The following is a 21,563-nucleotide window of genomic DNA, read 5'->3' as shown; positions in this document are numbered from 1 at the left end:
GCTTTGCTGTAGTTCGTCTTGTAGGCCGTTGTCTGCCTTTTTACATTACTGTAAACACAACACATTCCTCCAACCAACAGGATAAATTGGCAAAATTAAAGACAGCTGGACTGAAAGGGCAAATGGTTAACGAGCAAGTTCCTTCAACTGGTCCCTTCAACAAAGTTTATTGTCGCAACCACACACTGAGGAAGGAACAGGCATGTTTGGTTCCTTTTTTTCTTTTTATTTAACATTTCCAAGTCTTCTTCACAATTGCTAGGTTAGTCCAGCTAAGTTAGCTAGCTTACTATGCTAGCAAACATGGTTTTTCTCTCCTCTCCTCTCCTTTCTATTTCCTGGTTTCTCCCCATGCTGTTTTTTGAAAAATTGATACACAATCCAGGCTGTTATCGACTGTACAGGCATGGTTGTGTGTCAGTTAACCGTCCTGATGTCACCTTTGTTAGTATGAAGTATGAAGAAAAATATTATGCTACTTGTTAACAATGTCTGTGAAATTTCAAAACTGCCTCAAAGTAAAGTCATAAAGTCAAGAGCAAGTAAAATTTGATATGCAGTCCAAAACAGGCTCATAGGCCAAAGCTATTTTAATCTTGACTAAACAAAGCAAAGACAGTCTACTGAGTCTGCCACAAGATCCTTCAAAAACAGTTTTCACCAAGAGAGACCAGCTCTTCCATAAAGAGAGAGTGCCTTTTTCTGACCTTCAGGACAGATGACAAGAACAATTCCTGAGACCATATACAGTCATTTCCACCTGTTTTTTTTTAGATATATAAGAGCAGTTAAGGTGCAGTAGAGACAAAAATGTACCAATGAACAAGGTGACAAGTGGAGAGGGCAGGCCAGTCACCCCAACATACAAGGTACGATGATGAATGAGAGCATTACAGTCAGCAATAAACCCCAATGCTCCATGATGCACAGTATCAAAGGTATCTGTGAGGACACTGTGAGGAGGTACTGTATATAAATATAAAACATTCCTTCAATCAAGTACTGGCATAAAAGTGGCAGTGCCAAGTTTCTGTCTAGCTGAGCAAGAAAAAACATTTCTCATTCCTAAAATAAAATCCCAATTTAAGCTTTAATTTCCTTACAAGGTGCTGAATATGCAGCCTGGGGGAAAGGCAGTCATCAATTAATGTGAAACAAATACAACATTGATTCAATGGAAATTCATTTTAATGATATTCAGAATGTAATTCATGCAAACTCCAGCAGCTCTTTGTGTTTTCTGTTCTTCATTTAAGATCCCGCAAGGCTTTGTGTGACATTTTCAAGCAGCCAGTGATTGGTGTGAACCCTGTTGTTTTGCCGGTGTGTCTTAAGATTGCTTTTAGAGCCAGTGTTCTGGCATTAGCTGGAGGTCTGGACGTACAGAGGGATGTCTGTTGGGCTCGGAGTGCATAGGGGTTTCTGGCAGAACACATAGCACACACACAAACACACAATTGCATGCAGACACTAAGACACACACAAATCCACCACACGCACATACACACAAACACAACTGGGATTCTGATGGAGGACTGATAAAGTATCCCACATGTATTCTGTAAGAAAGCATCAAAATACACACACACACACACACACACACACACACACACACAGGCACGTCAGTGGCTCATAAGAAAGACCCTGACAACCCTGAGAGGTTGTCTGTCTATTTTGCCTTCCTGTTCCCAATGGGAGAGCTGCTGAAAGCATGGAGCCGTTCCCCAGGCAGACTCAAACAAAAGGAATATATTAATAAGGATGCAGGAGGTTAGATATACGCTCACAAACATACACATATCAGTCACACATACAAACACATGCACACTGCATACGTTTAAACACGCATACACTCATACAAAACCACATACACAACCAAGCACACACACACACACAGATTCCACACACGTCCAGGCTTCGACATTTGCATCTTGAGTTTGTTTGACCCGTTTTTCCCAGTCAATGATGGTGTTGAGCTTGACAGCATGAGTGTGTGAGTGACATATGTAGTTAGGGCCTGAGGTTAGCATGATGACCTTGTCCCTTGTCACATCTTTGTTGTCCCCTGGAGCCTGGTGTGTGTGTGTGTGTGTGTGTGTGTGTGTGTGTGTGTGTGTGTGTGCGTGCCCCAGTCTCCTCAGCATACAGCTTGAATGACAACTCTGTCCTCAGTACAGAAGCTGTACAAAGTGTTCTGAGACGTCGCCACAACAGCAATGACAGCAAGCAGAACTATACAAACAATTTTCATTTTTTTTCTGTTTTTCCATTTATTTTTTTCTGTTTACTTCAGAGGGACGAAGAAGGGCCTGTGGGGAAAGAAACAAAAAAGAGTGTGCCTCAACCACACAAACACACACTCAGACACACACACACTGCCAAGCGGGTACGGGTCGATGAGTAAACAAGATTGCGATCTTTGCGTGTCACATCAAAGTGACAGCCACAAAGGACACGTCGTCGTCAGCAACGCTCGTCGCAGGCCGAGTGACATTTAACTGAGCCGCAGACAGATCCCGATGACCCCCAACTTCACGTGCACACACACATGCCACACCCTACGACACTAACCACATACACACACACACCTCCTCTGTCCGCCGCCGCTTCTCTTGCGCCTTCATTTCTCGCCTTCGCTCTTCTCCTCAGTCGTATCCTTTTCTTTTGGTCTTCTATCTGAGCTTCCGTATCTCCGATGACCCCCCCCCGTAACCCCTCTTCCACCCAAGCACAGTTGTCCCCAGCCCTTCCTCGATGAGATTCCTCCCTTGTCTTTCTACCGTCTCTGTTTGTGTGTGAGCTGTGACTGAGTTCCTGTCGAGTGTGTTGGCAGAAGAAGAAACAGAAGCGTGCCAGCTTCCAAGCTCCCTCTGAGAAACCCCCCGCCATCATACCCTAGTTTTCACCAGTGCCTCGTCTGTGCGTCACTGTGGTGCAGGATGAACGGTGTGTTTCATCTAAAAATACCTGAGGAGCGAAATTTGGAACTGGATAAATGTGGTACTGAAGTTCACCTGCACTCACAGAGTCTCAATCCTGCTGTTACTGTAAAAAAAAAAGAAAAATGCTGAAACAGTGTAATAATTGGCACGTCTTTCTCTCTGCACATGCACATACACACATACATCTCTCTCTTTCTCGCATACACTCACACACAGCCCCCCCACAACCCCAAAGCTTTAGCATACAGTATTTTAAGTAATTGTAGATAACTAGCACTATCCCAAAAGTGAGAACATGAGAACTTGTAGCAGCTCTAGGATCCAGTCCTAGAGCTCCAGTTAGTTTATTTTAATGACAAATGATACATTGGTAAAATAGACATATAATTTGAAAAGGATGCACTTTCAATGGCAGAAGAAATCTCTTCCCGCGAGACTTTGAGCAATTCAGTAATTTGTTTTGTTTACACAGAAAGTTAGCAAAGTTCGCCAGACATCTTAAGCTTTTTGCACTGGATTTGTAATAGACTTTGAATTGTTTTTCAGAAGCTATGAATCTACAGGTTGTAGAATAAAAACCAATGCCAACTTAACTCAAAAGTTTATCTTCATACTTTGGATAATGCTAATCGCCACAATCACTTAACATACTATTAAAGATATTGGGTAAGGTGACCAACAGGCCAAAGTCCCAAAATGTTGGTGCAGATACTGTAGGCTCTACAGAGCATGGCACTTGCAGCAATGTTTTCTAAACGATCATTCCGTTCCCAAAAAGGTCAGTGGGCGACCTGTGGTTGGTCTTGTGAACTGAGCAGATACAGTATGTAATAATTTAACAATCCCAGGGTGAGAGAATACACATCTCATTGAGAAGCCATACTGAAAATAAGATTCACACCTATTACTGTGATTATGGTAACTCAAAATCGATATGGTCACATTAATTGCCGTCATTATAGTTGCATAGTGGAGTATTCACCTATCCTGTCAGTGGATCAGCACTCAAGTGATCTACCTACACCTTTGCCAAGGAGCTGACAGACTACAACATTTGTAGAGGGCTAATTTGACACAACCAAAGGCAACTAACCATGAAACATCCAAAGTGCAACTCAAGTGATATGAAGGATTTTTGAGTAGGCGACTTAATGAACATATATATTTGATTTTCTATAAGTTATATCAGAAGTTATACCACAGTTCACCACAAATTTAACATATTTAGCTGTAGACTAGCCTACTTACGCTATTAAAAGGTTCAGCGGTGGTGTGTGTAGGAGCCTATGGATCTGTCAAACGAGCCACTCCTGGCCCCCGCACTCTTAGTGACACTTTGGCACAATTGTCACAATTTCATATTAAAAGACTTTAACCCAACTTCCTCCATGCAAGAAACAATTATCTCCCAGTCATCCAAATCTATTCCGGGCCTTGTCAGAGTTATAGGATTACCAGGACTTAGGCAGAGCTACACACAGGCTCGGTGTCACTCAACATTCCCCCAAAACTGTGTAGCAGTGGCTCTGCGCCACCCAGTGAAGTGCAGCATCTCTGAGCGAAATTTACAATCATTTCAATCTGCTATTGATCACTCCAGTAGCAGCAAGGTATTAATAGCAGAGACCTAGCACCATCTCCTCATAAAATCTTGCGGAGGAACCCTGTCATCCACATGATAAAATAACATCCAGTGTCATTAACCAGGAAGCCATTCATCTTTAGTTGTATATCAGCAGCAACAAAACACAACGCAGAAAGTCATAAACAACTTTATCGCTGAATTATCGCACAGCAATCAAACCCTGTCGCAGAAAGCCGAGCCACTGCTGGCGAGTGCATCCTTATCATTGCGTGAAACATCCTGACTCTGAGCCAAATCAACCAGCGGAGAATATACTGTACCTCCACAATGTTAATCTGTCAAACACACATTAGCATTTAAATAAAGTTCTACAGCTTTGTTGAGGGCGATATTATGGCTGATAGATGCTGCTTTTATCGGGTATACAGCAGGAAAGGTGGATCTCTGCTCATCAGGAGAGACATACCTGGCTTTTGTTGGTGATGGTGTATATGTGTATGTGTGTGTGTGTGTGTGTGTGTGTGTGTGTGTGTGTGTGTCTGTGTCTCTGTGTGGGCTTTGTTTTAGTCATTTTAATGAACTCTTATCCAGGTACGTCCCACTGAGCTCAAGGATCTCTTTTCCCAAGGAGACCTGGCAAAGGCAGTAACAACACATTTAGTCACACGGAGAACAACACAAACATTTCTTAACATAATAATAGGCAACCTCAGGAGAGAGGGAGAGGAGAGGGACAGGCAGATAAGAGAGAGAGATAATAGACTGTGCAATACTGGTCAACAGTCATATTTGGGCCACCGGCATGCTGCAGTATTCCCTTTAGCCTCTAAAACCTTTGGCCAAAGTTTTTAGGCAATTTAGATGAACAATACAATATTTCTCTCAGCAGCTATACAGATTAGCCCTCGGGACAAAAATCAATGTGGATAATGTAGTGGCGCAGTCCTTAAACTATTAAGTAAAACAAAACATTGAAAATTTCCAATAGATTCCATAGACCCATAACTGCTGCTTTCAGCTCATTAGGTTTTTCTGCAGGCTGCAGTATGTTCCGCCCAGAGGGGGAAGTGATCATGAAGTGATCATTTCTCACCCATCTCTGGCTGAGCTTTAGGGACAGTGAGCAGAAATCACTCCTGGGATCTTAGACTGTACGGTCCTGCTCATTCCTGTCTAATATCAAAGCAGAAATAGCAAGAAAGCTGTCTTTCTCTCTCTGCCCTCTTTCTTTCTGTCTTTCTTTCTCTCAAACTACACCATAGCCCAAGAGAGAAAAAGGTTTTTGCCACATACCTTGTTATACATATATATATGAGAGAGAGATAGGGAGAGAGAGCGAGACAGAGAAGAGAGAGAAGAGAGATAGAACTAACTAGAAATAAAAAAGAGAGAGGCTCAGAGCGGTAGAGTGGTGATCTTCATTTGAAATGACACGGCCGCCACCACTGTCTGATAGGATTGATTTTCTCTATCTCATTTTATTTCTCCATCTGCTGTGGCACTGCCCTCTCAGATATGTGCGCACCAGTGCTGCGGGTCCATCTCCAACCTCAACAAGTCCTAAATCGGCTTACGGCTCGGCCAATCTCTCTGCACCGTGGCCCACAATCCTCTATTTCTCTATGTCAGGCACCAGGTCTCTCTCTCTCTCTCTCTCTCTCTCTCTCTCTTTCTCTCTTTCTCTCTCTCTCTTTCTCCCTCCCTTTCTCTGTCTCACGACTCACCGCCGCCCTGTGATGATTTGCATGGAGAGTTTTTGCCAGGCTTTTCCTCTAAGTGAGTGTGACGCTGAAATGATATGGCAGGGTGCGAGCTCAGACATAGGGTAGTGGGTCCGGAACTGCATATCAGCCCAGACTGGGCAACATGTTTGCTCTTGCTGGGGTGGGGTGGGGGTGTTTGACTAAAACGCCCGAGGAGATTCAGCAGATTTGACAGAAGAGCAACTTTAGACTTTGGTGTGAAAGTCACGCCGCTTTATCCCCCGGCAGGCAGATGGAAACAAAAAATAAAAACACTTTCCGCTACAAAAGCGATACAGAGTATGGTTGTGCAACAGAGAGAAACAAAGAGAGAGAGAGAGAGGTAGAAGCAGAAATGAAGATATAGAATCAAAGAGAGGGAAGGTGCTTATGTATATTCCTCCTCTTCTGCTGCGGCACTACCTTTTCATTAAGATGTATATCAAATTTTCCATGAAATAGCCTACATTTTAGCGCTATTATTCATATTTCCGTTATTATTTCAGTGAGGGTAAGTAAAGTGAACTCTTGATCAGGCAGATGCAGTGGACTACGCCATACACTCAGTAATAGTGTGACACAATTTGCCTGACAAACACACTGCACTGGCTGGTGTCCTGATAATCACGCATCGGGCTCTTTGTAGAGCCAATTACTGCCACATATGAGCCACTTGACTTTTACTGGCCGTGACATTTGCCCAGATAATATATACATATACACTCGCTAATGCCGATTATGCTGATTCAGATTTTCTGCTTGGAAACAGTCCCGGTGCAGACTCACTGAGCGGCACAGCGCTCTGCCCTCGGGCCGCTCTGTGGCTGTACGGGATCCGGAGGGAGACGGGGACGGGGACGACGGCGGCCACGGAGCATATCATGTAGCTCCTCTGATTAAAATGTTTGCTCGCAGCGCACTCCTGACAAAATACCGTGAGCGCGGCCGTGACGATCGATGATTACTCACGCTAAGTGAATTAATGGGCTCGCTTGCTAAAAAACAGGATTTGGACTCGTTAGATTGCATTGATAAAAGCCAGTGTTCCGTAGGCAGGGCTAATCCTGGATAATGTGTTCATCGCTGAGGAGGCGACGGATCTGAGGGGTCTTAAGGCAGGATGTTACTCTCGCTCTCTCTCTCTCTCTCCCTTTTTCTTTCTCTCTTTTTCTTTCTCTCCATCTCTTTGTTTCTCCCCTTGCGTTTCCCTCTCTCTTTCTCTCGCTTTGTTGTCCTCCTTTTCCCTTGACCTTTTGTAGAAGGCGATGAGTCGGCTGTGTACTCATCTATTTCTTAATGAATAATTTATTCATGTTAGGACACTAAACAATGGGATGCTGAGAAAACATAGCTTATTCTTAACAGTTAACCTTAGGTGAATGTTACATCAGCCTACTGCATTGTCGTTGCACTGCTTGTGCATATTTCACACAACTTCAGTCGAGTCAAACTTTATTTTTTCCTAATGCTGATCATGTTTGATTATTCTGATTTGAGCCTGGAGGTGCAGTTGATGACTGTTTATAAATTGTAATAATTTGTCTATTCAACATTGAGTAATTCAGTGAATTATGTTGCTGAGGACAATTGTAAGCAGGTACTGTAATATGGTAATGTAGTAATGGATTCATGTGATGGATGGAAGTAACCTTTTCTTGCTCTATTCACTAACCCAGCTCAATAGACAACTAGAGAGAGTACTACTATCCTGACATACATCTTGGTGGCATAAATTGATAGTACACATCATGCTAAATAGTATCAAAGTTATATGAAAATAGGGTATTTTAATGAAAATAACAAAACAAAACAGAATGTCTTTTTTTTTCTGACAAGACAATTGACTTTTGTGGTGGCTGTTTGCCTTTTGACAATGACTGACTGAAGGTCATAGTTCACCTACCTTCTTATTTACCACTGCATCACTGTGCAGGACGCATGTCAGAGGCAGTTAGGCGGCTGCTAACTGATAGTAAGCTTAATTTGTCATGTTTTCAGCTGCTTAGTGAAGACAAGAGGCGAGGAGGCGATAGAGGAGAGAGTGTAAAAAAAAAGAAGAGAGAGATGGGGGTTGGGAGAGAGAAGGAGAGAGAGACAGAGACAGATAGAGAGAAGTGTGATTAAATGCCTCAGACCCAGGAGGGTATATCCATTTCACTTGACATCAGACAGTCACGCGGTTCCGGCCAATGAGAAACCAACACATGCTAATTGCCAGTTAGGGAGCCTGTCAATCATCTGTAAATGCCGCCTGTACCTAATTTGCATAATTTCCCATATATCCTGCCAGCCGACACTGGATGACTCGCGGAGATGCAGAGGCTGAGTCTTCGTTGTCACATGTGACTTCACTGGACGGTGATTACCCCCCACCCCCCCACCCACCCCATCTCAATTTTCCTGTTTCAAATAGTCTCATCTTCTTGTGTGTGCATGTGTTTGCATTTGTGCCTGCGTGAGTGCGTGTGTGTGTGTGTGTGTGTGTGTGTGTGTGTGTCAAAGTGTATGTGTGCCCTAGTGGCTGGTGGCTGGTAATTGAGAGGAGGGTGCTAATAACAGTGCTGTCAGACAGGCCTGAGTGGACTCCATTATTTGCGCCTTGTTACACTGGCTAAACGCAGGGCAGGATGGACACACACACACACACACACACACACACACACACGTCTCCTTCACGGTAGTTGCGGCGGTGGAAGGTAGTGAGGGAAAGATGAAAGGAGGGAGAGAAGAGACAGGGAAGGAAGAAAAGGAGGAAGCAGTGTGACTGTGTGTGTTCTGTGTTCTGTGTGTGTGTGTGTGTGGGTGAAGTCGTCTGATTGTGTGAGACTGTCTGTGTGTATTTGCATATGGTTTTGTATGATGAGACTCCTGCCACCGGAGCGTGTGACGTCTGCAGATGCAAATGTGCCCTATGCTATTTTCTTGATTTGACAACTGCAACAAAAGCATCCGTCCCCATAGCTGCCTGTCTGTCTGTCAAACAATGTCACCCTGTTTTCCCCTTGTGACCTCCGAGCTGCAAAATTACCGTCACCCCCCCCTCAATAACACATGTTTATCGGAACACCCCACAATGGCTTACCGGGATGGGTACACCCTCCCCAAACAGATTGAGCCAATCTAAATCTAAATGGAGCTGGGGGGGGTGCAGCCGAGCCTAAGCCCATTTACAGCTAACTGCTCAGATGAAGATTGTCTCTCCCTGTGGGCCTCCAGTCAAATTAGCATATAAAACCAGCACACCACTATAGAGAGAGAGCTTTAGAATGATTTGTATCACTACATGTTCTCAATTTTCTCAATATTACTGTTTTCCACTGTTATAGATCAGCTCAATATGGTTTGAATGTGTAAGCTGTTGTTTGCTATTATGCTGCCTTGGTAATATTGTTGCTAACAACCAGTCGTACCAATAAAGTTACGGATTGAGAGAGAGAGAGAGAGAGAGAGAGAGAGAGAGAGGGGAAAGGTGACACTTACTGCCATACTGAGATGGGAGGTGGTGATTGATGGATGAAGGGAAAGACAAAAAATGAAATGAAAAGTGGAGGAAGAGGGGGGAGGAAAGATTCAGAGGACAAGATGAGAAGATGGGAAAAAAACAGGAAAGGAGAAATATGGGAGATGAAAGGAGAGACTCGAAAGACTGCATCTTGTTGCACCCACACACACACACACAGGATGCTTTTTTCAGATGACTCAGTCAGTAGTATTTTATTGCAATTAGATTATTTGATGTTGTTTACATAATTTACAGGGTCACACATAGACATGTATTATATACCCTATTGTCATGTTAATGTGAGAAAGTCACATATTGCAGCTTTTAACAGCTTTTATTCACTGCCCAATACAACCACAGTCTTTTACTATTTATCACCAAGTAATGTTGCAGGTTATTGATCTGTCTTCCTCTGCCAAGTCTGCCCAACTATCTGTCCTCTTTGTGTATCTCAGTCTGCCTGTGTGTCTGCTCCTCTCGCCTGTCTGCCTGTCTCTCTATCTGCCTGTCTCTATCATCATCCTCATCATCATCATAAGTGCCCACGTCTTTTTTGACAGCCGCATTCACCGCTCTTCCCTCTATATATCTATCAATCTCACTGTCTTCATCTCCCGCAAGATTTATGCCGCTATACTCAGCCGCCTCTTACAGTAACTCTTGTTCCTGACTCTGCCACTTCTTCTCATCAGCTACAGCAGTGATTCTCAACCTTTTTCCTATCAAGGACACATTAGTTACATTGTAGTACACATTAGGGCCCCCATTTGATGAGATTTTTTCTCTTGGACCCAAATCAGAGAATATTTTTATTGTTTGATATGATTTTGTCCAGAATTCCAAGACTATCTGTATTGTAGGTAGAGAGATAACAGTGAAACTATGATCAAAACAGTAATTTTTCTACATTCTCTAACTGTGTTAACTTCTTGTAAATGAAATAATGAAGTTTACAATTGATCAATTTGCTGGGGAACCCCTGGAACCCCCTCAAGGACCGCTGGTGGTCCCCAGACCCCCTGTTGAGAACCACTGAGCTAGAGAGACAGAAACATTCACCACAGAAAAGACTGAGGCTAATATACTGTAGATTGCGGAGGTAAAATCTCACCAACCCCCTCCTGCTCCAAAAATAAGAGTCTGGTCATGTAGAGTATGGTAATACTGAGCAGGTTGTGAAATATATACGACACCGAAGGCTTCCATCGGAAGGATACAAGGCGCCGACTGCTGTAAGGTGCGAGTGACAGTGCGCTGGTAATAAATGTCCCTGGGGATATCACATCTCAGAGTAAGAGAGTCTGGACTTTGTCTCATAGATCACAGTCAGAGGCAATCTCACGCTCAGCACTGAAATAATAGCTTCCTTTAAAACGACTCATTTTTCTTTCCCCTTCTCTGTAATTCAACTTTCTTTGTTATTTGTCTCTGGAGCTTCGGGACTTTTGGTAATGTGTGTGTGTGTGTGTGCATATATTTATGTGTAAGAGAGAGAGAGAGAAAAGAGGATGCAGAGAAACAGAGTGATAACAAGAGAGAAGGGGAGAGAGAAAGTGATTATGTGTGCATGTGTGTGTTATGTGTGCAATAGAGAGGAAAAGAAAGAGGGTGAGGGAGTATAAAGAGAAACAGAGACAGAATGGAGAGAAGGTGATTGTGTGTGTGTGTGTGTGTGTGAGGAGAGAGAGAGAGAGAGAGAGAGAGAGAGAGAGAGAGAGAGAGAGACGATACAGAGAACCAGAGACAAAAAGTGAAAAAGTTTTTGTGTATGTTTATGTGTGTGTGTGTGTGTGTGTGTGTGTGTGTGTGTGTGTGTGTGTTGGATCATGCCTGTAAGGCTGCTGTGTTGAACATGACCTACCGCTGAAGTGGAAAACGAGTCATGCTGTACAAGCATGCAGCCTGGGACATGGAGTCATGTATGTCCTTGCATCTTATATGCTCTACTCTTTTATTCATTACTCTCTCTCTCTCTCTCTCCCCCTCCTTTTTCCCCCTCCTCACTCAATCCATCTCTCCTTGCCTACTTCCACCCCTCTCTCCCCCACATGCACAAACCCTCTCTCACCTCTTGTAGCAATTGATAATGCAATAACTGTTAGATAATTTAATAACTTGTCAAAATGTGATAAAATGTCCCTTTAAGTTGGCTGCAAATGTAATAAGACCTGTTGATTTAATATCATGATGTAATATTATTATAACTTCATAAGGGCTGTAACATATTTTTAACTGATAATGTAATAATATTTACCACTACTACTTCTAGCCTACTACTACCACTGATAATAATAATAATAATAATAATAATAACAACAATAATAATAATAGCAATACACTTTTTCTATAGCACTTTTCTTACATTAAGTACAAAGTGCTTCACAATTAAAAGACTGAACACAAACACACACACACACACACACACATGCACAAATAAGATATACAGTACATAGACATGCATAAGGGAAAGTTACAAGAAGCAGCAAATATGGACAAATGACTTTGAATTTGAATGGAAAATGCCCCCAAAAAATGCCATAACATAAAACAAGTTATTAATCAAAGGCAAGTCCATAAAAGTGAGTTTTCAGCTGGCTGTTGAAAGAAGATACAGAGTTAGATGAACGTATCACTTCAGGCAAATTGTTCCAAAGTTTAGGTGCCCAGACTGCAAAGACTCGATCAGCTTCAGTCTTTAATCTGGCCTTTGGGACCGTCAAAAGAGTTTTGTCTGCCGATCTGAGACTTCCTCTGCACACAAGGAGATAACAGCTCTGAAATGTAAGCTGGAGCTAAGCCATTTATTGCTTTGAAAGTTATCAATAACATTTTCTTTCTCTCCTTTTAGAACCTAGTTAAAAGCCTGGCTGCAGCTTTCTGAACAAGTTGCAGAAGAGATAAAGTTTTCCGACTGAGGAAGAGTTACAGTAGTCAGTGTGAGATGAGATGAAGGCATGGGTGACTTTCTCCAGGTCAGTAATGGAAAGAATTTTACACTTTATCAGTTAAAACCATGTTATACCCTTTATCACTGGTTAATGTAATAATGTGATGTTATTACATTATCCGGCAACTTATTATACCAACAGGTTTTTATTACATTTGCCACCCATTTAGAGGGACATTTTATTTCAAGTTATTACATTATCTGGCAGTTACATTATCCATTGTTACATTCCTCCTTCCTTACCTTCATCCATTCCTCTTTTCATCCATCTTTCCTCCCTCTCTGCAAGCCTCTCTCTTCCCCCGCCTCCAATTCCACTTCCATCCCTCTTTTCCCCCACACTCTCTTCCTCCCTCCATTCATGTGTCCCTGTTTTACTCCCTTCTTTCCTTCCTCTCACACTCCATCCATCCATTCCCTCCTTCCCTCTCTCTGAGAACACCATATATTCTTTCTAACGGTATTTATGAGTCAGCTGTGGCTCTTGTCTTATCCATATTTCAGCAGCACCAACTTGTCCAAGTTATTACCAGGCCATTATAGCCTCATCCTCCAGCAATTCATCCGCCAACTCCCCACCTCAAACCCCTCCATTTCTCCATCCTCTTCCTTTGCTCTCCTTGTAGATTAACCCTATACTGCTACATTTTCAACTCACGGCTCTTGCCTCATTTTCACCGCTTTTTGTTCTTTTCTCTGTGCGTATTAAACATGAAACAGAAAGCTCACAGTGGGATCAAGCCTCAAATATCATTTGATCCAACCTCATCGCTGATGCAACGTTAGGGCAGGAGACATCTACACTTCAGTACGTACACATGGGCACTCTCTGTCACATATGCACACATACATACACACTCTTAGGCATACATGCATATTCAGTCGCATGTATAATCACAGACATGTGTATACACATACACACACACACACCCAAGCTGAGAGCAACAATTCCCTTTGTCTTAGTGGACCTTTTGTCCATTGGCAAAGCTTTGAAGATGAAGGTATTTGCTTCACCTTCAAACCTGAGTGCTAAACTGTCAGCATTTCAATGCAAGAAAATGGATTACACTCATGCACACACGCACAGATACACACACACACACACACACACTCACAGGCAGAGGGCACATACACACCAACTCACACACACTGTCACTAATAATAGCTCTGTCTCTCCTGATGAGCAGAGGCCCACCTTTCCTGCTGCACTCTTGATAAAAAAGCCCCATCTATCAGCCATAATATCGCCCTCAACAGAGCTGTAGAACTTTATTTAAATGCTAATGTGTGTTTGACAGATTAACATTGTGCAGGTACAGTATATTCTCTGCTGTTTGATTTGGCTCAGAGTCAGGATGTTTCACGCAATGATAATGATTCAGTCGCCAGCAGTGGCTCGGCTTTCTGCGACGGGGGTTTGATTGCTGTGAAATAACGTGGTGGTAAAATGACTTTAAAATTGTTGTGTGATAACTCCATTGATGCCTATGGGGGGGGGGGGATTCTATATTTATCCTCGCCCCCCTTCCTTCAGGGAGGTCAGAGGTCAGGGTGAACTAGAGAACAGCAGCCTGGAGCTGGTAGGGTCTCAGTGTATTGTTCAAGGACACTCACATGGGGTCTTGAACACAGATCCTCTTGCTGAAGGCTGGTCTTTCTCACCACTAAACCACCCTGCCGTCAAAACTGCAGAGATATGGGCCACTTGTTATTTCCCCATATTTTTTTGACAAGGTGTTGAGGAGGCATTTAAAACTGCTACTGCTGCAGAACAATGAAGAAAAAAAGAAAGAAAGTAAATTGACTAGTTATTTGGCCGTGACATTTGCTTTTCTGAAATACAATCAGACCATGCTCAATTGATTTTTTCTTCCTTAGAAATACCCATAAACTGGCAGAAAACTCAATACCTCATTGTAAGAATCCATAAATTTGACTTTTTGCTACATTTTAATGTCCTGAAGTCAATTTTGATACCCAAAACTAAGCACTGTTCACTGACTCCCAGCTGTACATGGGGGCTTGGTTGCTGAAAGTGAAAATGAAACCAATAACAATGTGATACTTCATTGATCCCTGTAGGGAAATTCTCGTTTCTCTTGCCCTCCCTCGGCAGGGAGGTCAAAGGTCAGGCTCAGCTACAGAACAGCAGTCCTGGAGCTGGTAAGGATTCAGTGTCTTGCTGCAGGACACTTCAGTGGGGTGGATTCTTGCTGACATTGGGTCTTGAACCCAAGTTCCCCAGATGAAGGATGGTCTGCCCTCTCACCATGCCACTCTGCTGCCTAGATAGTATACAGAAGAATTAGATGGATAGAGAGAGAATATAGAATGCAATATTGGTCAAGAGCAGTATCTGAACCAGCAACATGCTACAGTGTTCCCTTTAGGCCACCAAACTTTTGAGACAATTCAGGCAGACAAGAATTCCTTGTAGTAGCAGATTAGCCCGTGGGACAAAAACAGTGTGGATAATGTAATGGTCTTTAAGAAATAAATACATAGTTTAAAAACAAAACTACCATTTGTAATAACTGTTGGACCGAAACAGCCCTTTGCATTCATCCAAATTTGTTATTGCCTAAGGTGTTGTGCCCCACAGGCAGCCTAACAATCATCCTAGACCGGGGCGAATTAGCAGTTGAATAAGTTTAGAATACTAAATCAAAGTACCAAAGAGAGTATTTGATCTCAACTTACAGCTAAAATGTTCACTTTTAAAGCTGTTTAAGAGTCCTGAGAGATCAATAAAGCGCACCTCAACTACTTCAAACGTTTTGAAATCATGATGAAATTATTTTTTTTGCTGGCATCTGGATCATCCCACGCTATCTCACGCTTAGCCAGTCCGGACTCTGGAGGGTTCACTGTCTTTTAACCAGGATCCATCAAAGGGCCCCAGCTGCCTCTGTATGCGAGCCAAGTCCCCCAGGTGAGGGCTTGACAGCCAGGCAGGGCGTCCTGGGGCCAGGAGAGGAGGGGAAGAAGGGGGCAGAAGTGTGGGGAGTTAAAGCAGTGGCTTAGCAGTAGGTCAGCAAACACACCGCCATCCTGAAGTGTCATCCGCATTTCATCATACCCGCTTATCTGCTTACATAAATGCCTGCTGTTTACTGTTTTGGTCGCTTTACTTGTCAGTGTTTTCGTATCGTGTTTCCTCTGAGTGCATCTCATGTGCATCTAAGAGTCATGAGTTGTAGCTTTGTGTGTGTTTGTTGTTATCCCATCACTGCAAACATTTGTTCGGTGACTTTTAGCTTTTAGCTTAGGCAAGAAGCAGGGATACCATGGTTAAGGCAGACTTGGGTTCAGCTTCTACTAGCACATATCACGAAGTGGAAATGGAAAAAAAAAACTGGGCTTTTGGGACACTTTGGGTGCAGATCCAAACTCATTTATTCATAACTCATTTAAGTGAAAAATATAGTCTTGGCAATGCATTTTAAATGGGAGATATGCCAGAGAAATGGATGAAACTGAAGTTGCTGAGGGGATATGAAATGTCAATGCTAACCACTGGGAATGAGCAACAAAAACACATGATAATGCTGATGCTGACCTTTTAAAGAGGCAGATATAATACTGCTGAGGAGATGGTTATACTGTGAACTCGCCATCCAATAGAGGTAATTTGGCGGATAGGTCAGTGTACTCTATTATGCCCAGAAGAAGAGGCGTGGCAATTACGCAGCTGACCAAAAGTGATAGTGATTAAGGACGGTCCAACCTAGACAGGGACGCAATGGTCTGGATTAATGGCATGATCTTGTGGGCCTATATGGTCTTGCGCTGTAGCTCAAATCTTGTCAGGAGACCCAGAATTCCTTGCAGATCCCCTGTGATTGGAAACACAAAGATTAAGAAAAAAGATGCTCTTCCCTACTGGATGGAAAACCATGCTAATCAAATGTGATAGGCTTTAAATACATTTGACTCGACTTAACTTGACACAGTATCTCTTGATAGAGAAGGGGACTTGTGAGAAAGGGACTCGTAAGATATGAGGCAAATCGCTTCTTCAGATTTTTCCTTGTTGTTTCTGATGTATAAAAGATGCATTAAAGTCTCTGTGTCTCTCTGCGGCTTGGAGCGGGACGGCATGCGGCGTTGTTTTGGCTGGGTTGACACCTCTCATATATTTATTTCTTCATTTCTTTTGAAGTTCGAAGGATCCTAGCTGCTGCGGATGAAAAGTCCCCTCTGTAGTCGTCTTCAAAGTAGAGACCCGTGATGTCCAATCCTCTATGTCTTATACCATATTTATTCCATTTCTTCTCTCCCTCTCCTGCTCGCAGACGAGTGCCAGGATACACTTACTTTGTTTTTCAACTGTCAAAAAAAAAGGTGGGGGTTGGTGAAAACGAAAGGGTGATAGTTTTCATTTCTTCACTGCCTTCCTCTATATCCTCCTTTCTCTCTCTCTTTCTCTTTCTGTCTGTTTCCATATGGAGAGTGGTATGGCATCATTATCCGGGAAGAGGCAGCCAGGCAGCCATCCAGTGAGAGAAATCGACAATTAGGATCCAATAAAGTGGAAAAGCACATTCCGATATGCTAATGAGTTTTCCAGCAGCCAGCAGAAGATGCTGATTAGGCCTCGCTTTTTAAAAAATATTACTATTATTATTATTTATTCCGTTTATGTAAAAAAAAATCCATTTATTCATTCTGTCATAGCATTTATCGAGGCCACAGAACAGGGCTGGAGCCTTCAGTGGGGAAAAAAAGTGAGAGGCGAGGAACGAAAAGCTAATTTGAGTCATGAGTAGATGTAATGGAAGAAACAGTGAAGCGTGAGAGCATCTATAATGTACCCCCAGCGACCGCGCTCCATACGTTCTCCCCAGCTGTCACAGGCAGTCGGAGGAGAGCGGAGACGAGGAGATATCATACCTTTTCAAGCTGAAAGCAGCAGCGAGGGCGAGACGCGGGCTGAGCTGGTGTACAGCGGAGCTCGCTGAGAGAGAGAGAGAGAAACCCCCAACCTCTGCCTGCCGCCGACGCTCGGTTCATGATCAAACACCTGGATCTAAAGGACAGGCTCACAATTAGCATCCACTCATCCATACAGCCCCTCGCTTCCCACTCCCCGCTTTCTTTCTGCTGCGCATCAAAAGCAATTTGAAGCCAAATATCAATTAATATTCTCTAATCATTTATCACAGACACTTTCAAAAAAGAAGATAAATCAAGGCCTCCTCTAAGTGAATATAATTGATGTTTGGGGACATGTTTTTCGTTTTTTTCCACATGCACAGCAGCAATTATCTTTATCAGATTTTGTGTATGTGTGTAGCTCGTACATCCCGTCAGAGTAAAATGACATTAAAAGCCATTTAATCCAGCTCCCTGGTGCCGACAGACATCCCAGAATAATCACACACTTTGTCATAATGATGTGTTTTGCAAAGCAAAGCGCCTGTCAGAGGCCTCTGCTGGATCTGTTGGGACCCCAGCACCTCCACCATGACCAAAACCTGCTGAGTTCCTCAGCAACAAATATCCAAAAACTACTGAGAAAAAGTAGTGAGAATTCAGTACTGAGAATTCAAAGTCTGTCTCTTTCTATTTAAAGCCAAGACAGAATACATTTTTCTTACTTTTACCAAGTTTTGTGGAATTCAGACCTGGTCATCAATATATTTACGTAAGATTTTGCATATTTGAATATTAGAATATTTATCTCGCCAGCCTCAAAATTGAGCATATCTACTGCAGGAAGAGTGCAAGATAAGCAGGATAAATGGAAGACTTGTCATTATTTTTAAGTATTCAAAACGCATTCAATCGCATTTTTGCCTAGGTGTTGCAGAATTGCGGTATACAAGATGCAGTTTAACTGGAGGCTTATTCATCTGGATTCTCATTAAGCTAATAGCAAGGTACCGACTGCTTTACTGAAGGGATATTGCTTCCCATTCATAAAACCACACCTTCACTGTGCCGGCCCAAGACAACCTGAAAGACAAAGGAGCCAATAAGCTCGAGGAAACAGATCCAATCTGATACGGGAGGAGGAAGAAACGACCAAATTCGGAGGCTCTTGTTCTCTTGTTATTGCTGCTCTTGCAGCCCCCCAGTATCTCATCTCTGGGACTAAGGGGGGCCTTTGAATCTCACACCAGTCGGGAAGACAATGGATCAGAGGTTCTGTGGTTGGGAGGAAGAGGAGGGCGGTGGGGGGTACCCTTCCTCAACCTGCCTCTACGGATGCTCAGATGTTGTCTACAGAAGAAGAAAAAAAAGAAAAGATAATGAGAAAGGGAGGGAGGGAAGAAAGGAGAGGCAGGGAAAGACAGAAAGAGGGGAAGAGAGAGAGGGGGAAGCCAGGATGAATTGAGAGAGAGAGAGTGGGAGGAGATGTGAGAGAGAAAGAAAGAAAGAAAAAAGAAAGAAAGAAAGAAAGACAGAGAAGAAAAAGTGAAAAAGGGAAGGGTGTAGAGGGGGTGAGAGCTGTTGTGTGTACATGGTCGGTGCTGTGTCTGCATTATTTAACAGCTCTCATTAACCTGAGCCTGAAACAGACTAAATCAATAGGTAACGCTGAGACACAAAGCATTTCAGGCCGCTCGCTGGCTGCTCTTGACTTAACTCCTCCCTGTGCAGACAACACCGGCCTCATGGAGAGATATAATACCGGGGGGGTGGGGGGGGGACGCATTCACCAGAGATAAACTGGTGTCTCTGGCCAGGCATCGCCTCTGGCGCATTGATTTGGCCTGAAACCAAGCATGTTAAATAGAGCATTGATCACAGACTGAGAGTTTGTGTGATACGGTGCGTCCCCCTGACCACTGATAGATAGGGAGCACTGAGGGCATCGCATGTGTCCGGTAAATCACCTTGCAGAAGAGCTCAGTGTGCTGTGCTAGTGGCTCTCAAATGATGTGCCAGTGAGATTAGGTGTATCTCAATATTCTTTGTAAAAAAGTTGAGATGAATTTAAAAATAGGTTTAGTAAGGTTTTAATCAATATTAATAAATATTAATGTGAAATGCTCAATAAAAACAATGTTCAAAAAAAATATATTAATAAATATCTTCCTTCAGTTCAATACAGTTTGGGCCAAGTCTGATTCTCATTTATGAAGCCACCATAAAAATACAAATTCAAGCACCATGGTTATCATAAGACGCTATATTTAATTTATTTCACTGCCATTGCCCTCCGATGAGCACACATGTTGGAAGTAGACCTCCTGCTGATTTGTACATGAAGAGAGATGCTTCAACATCTCGACATGACTGAAGCTGAGCAATACTCTCTCTTTAAATTAAACATCAAGTTATCCTATTTCTGTGTTTCATTTCTGCTGGCTTCGATTTGTCAAAAAAAACAAAAAAAACAAAAAATCAAATCAACTGAAGTGGCAGGTTTCAATAAATAACAGACGGCAGCTAATTCTGTAAGAGAACTACTTCAAATGAGCGTGAACATGTTTAGACCAGACGTGAAAATGATCTCAACTGCACAATCACATTCAGATAGATAAGTGTTATCTTTTGATTGAGAATGAGCAGATGTTAATTTCAAGATCAGACTGGATTGTACTTGCACTTCAGAAATCAGGATTATTTTGTTTACTGGCACTTCTGTTGGCTCATACACAGCATTACGTCAAATTTGCGTCAACCAATTACTAATTTAGTTATTGTTTTTTTTTACTATGCTGTATTTTGCCTTGAGAGTAAGAAAGTCAACTTTAATTATACCCACCATACAGTATATTTAAATGTGTTTTTGCTCTGTAAAGCAGATTCCATATGACACCGCCATAACAATTATGCCTGACTGCCTAGACATATTCTACAGAAGAGTGAAGAAGAAATAATTAAAAAAAAATAGGGAGAGGACTGGAATGATGACATGCAAAGGAAAGAGGGAGAAATAGAGTGAAAGAACGCAAGAAGGCCAGAAACAAGAAAGAAAGGGAAGAAGAAGGATGGGAAGAGGAAAGGAAGGATGGAAGGGGAGAAGTTGAGGAAGAAGTTGGAACCAACAGCGCACAAAGTGTTGGCTCAAATGGAGCGTGAGGGGGGGAACTTCTGGCTCCTGGAGGATTTTCTTCAGGTCATCAAGCATCGCATCATGGAGACACAGACACGGCCACAGTCACAGCTACAGCCACAGACCCAGCCAGAGACACAGACACACAGACACACAGCCAAAACCAAAGCCCAGCTCCGCGCTCCCATCATGCATGCATCATCCTCCAACTCAAGGTCTGGGGAGTCTGTCTGCCTGCTTGGGTTGGACTCTCTCCTATTAATCCCCCACCCCCCCCACCCCTCCCAACTCACATATGGGGGGTTTCAGCTACAGGGATGCCAGAGTAATTCTCACACACAGCTTTAGCGCTCCAATGGCCATGACTGCACTGACTGACTTGTGCCTGGATTAACAAAGGCACAAAATATCTAATAATTTGTGGCAAAAAGATTTCACCGTACAGAATCCGATTTTTCCCTGTTTATACCCCCATTTAAAAGATCGGGTTTTTATCACAGTGGGTTAAAAATCTGAATCTGAGCCCAACAGATTTTGCTGCTTCATCATCTGATTCCATCTGGCTTTCTCTCTCCTTATCTCTCTCACCCACACCTGGGCAAAAATATCGCTGTGTTCTAGCTGAAAATGTTTGGACTGGTCGAGGTGAGCGCGATTTGTCTTGCTAGACACGTGGAGGTGGAATCGTTAAGATAAGTTAAGATAAATCAGGCGCTCCCCGTGCTTTCTTGTGTATTCAGAATGCATTCAGTGTCTGTTGTTTCCCCCACTGCTGGCTGTGGACGCCCAGGCAGCATCAGGGGTTATGACGGCAGGTGTGAATATGGGAAATATGGG

The sequence above is a fragment of the Centroberyx affinis genome, unplaced genomic scaffold, assembly GCF_046629955.1.
Source record: "Centroberyx affinis isolate AG114_WGS23_722 - 3 ecotype Tasmania unplaced genomic scaffold, CSIRO-AGI_Caff_v1 ptg000291l_1, whole genome shotgun sequence".
NCBI classification, from domain to species: domain Eukaryota; kingdom Metazoa; phylum Chordata; class Actinopteri; order Beryciformes; family Berycidae; genus Centroberyx; species Centroberyx affinis.
Note: the sequence above shows the minus strand (reverse complement) of the source record.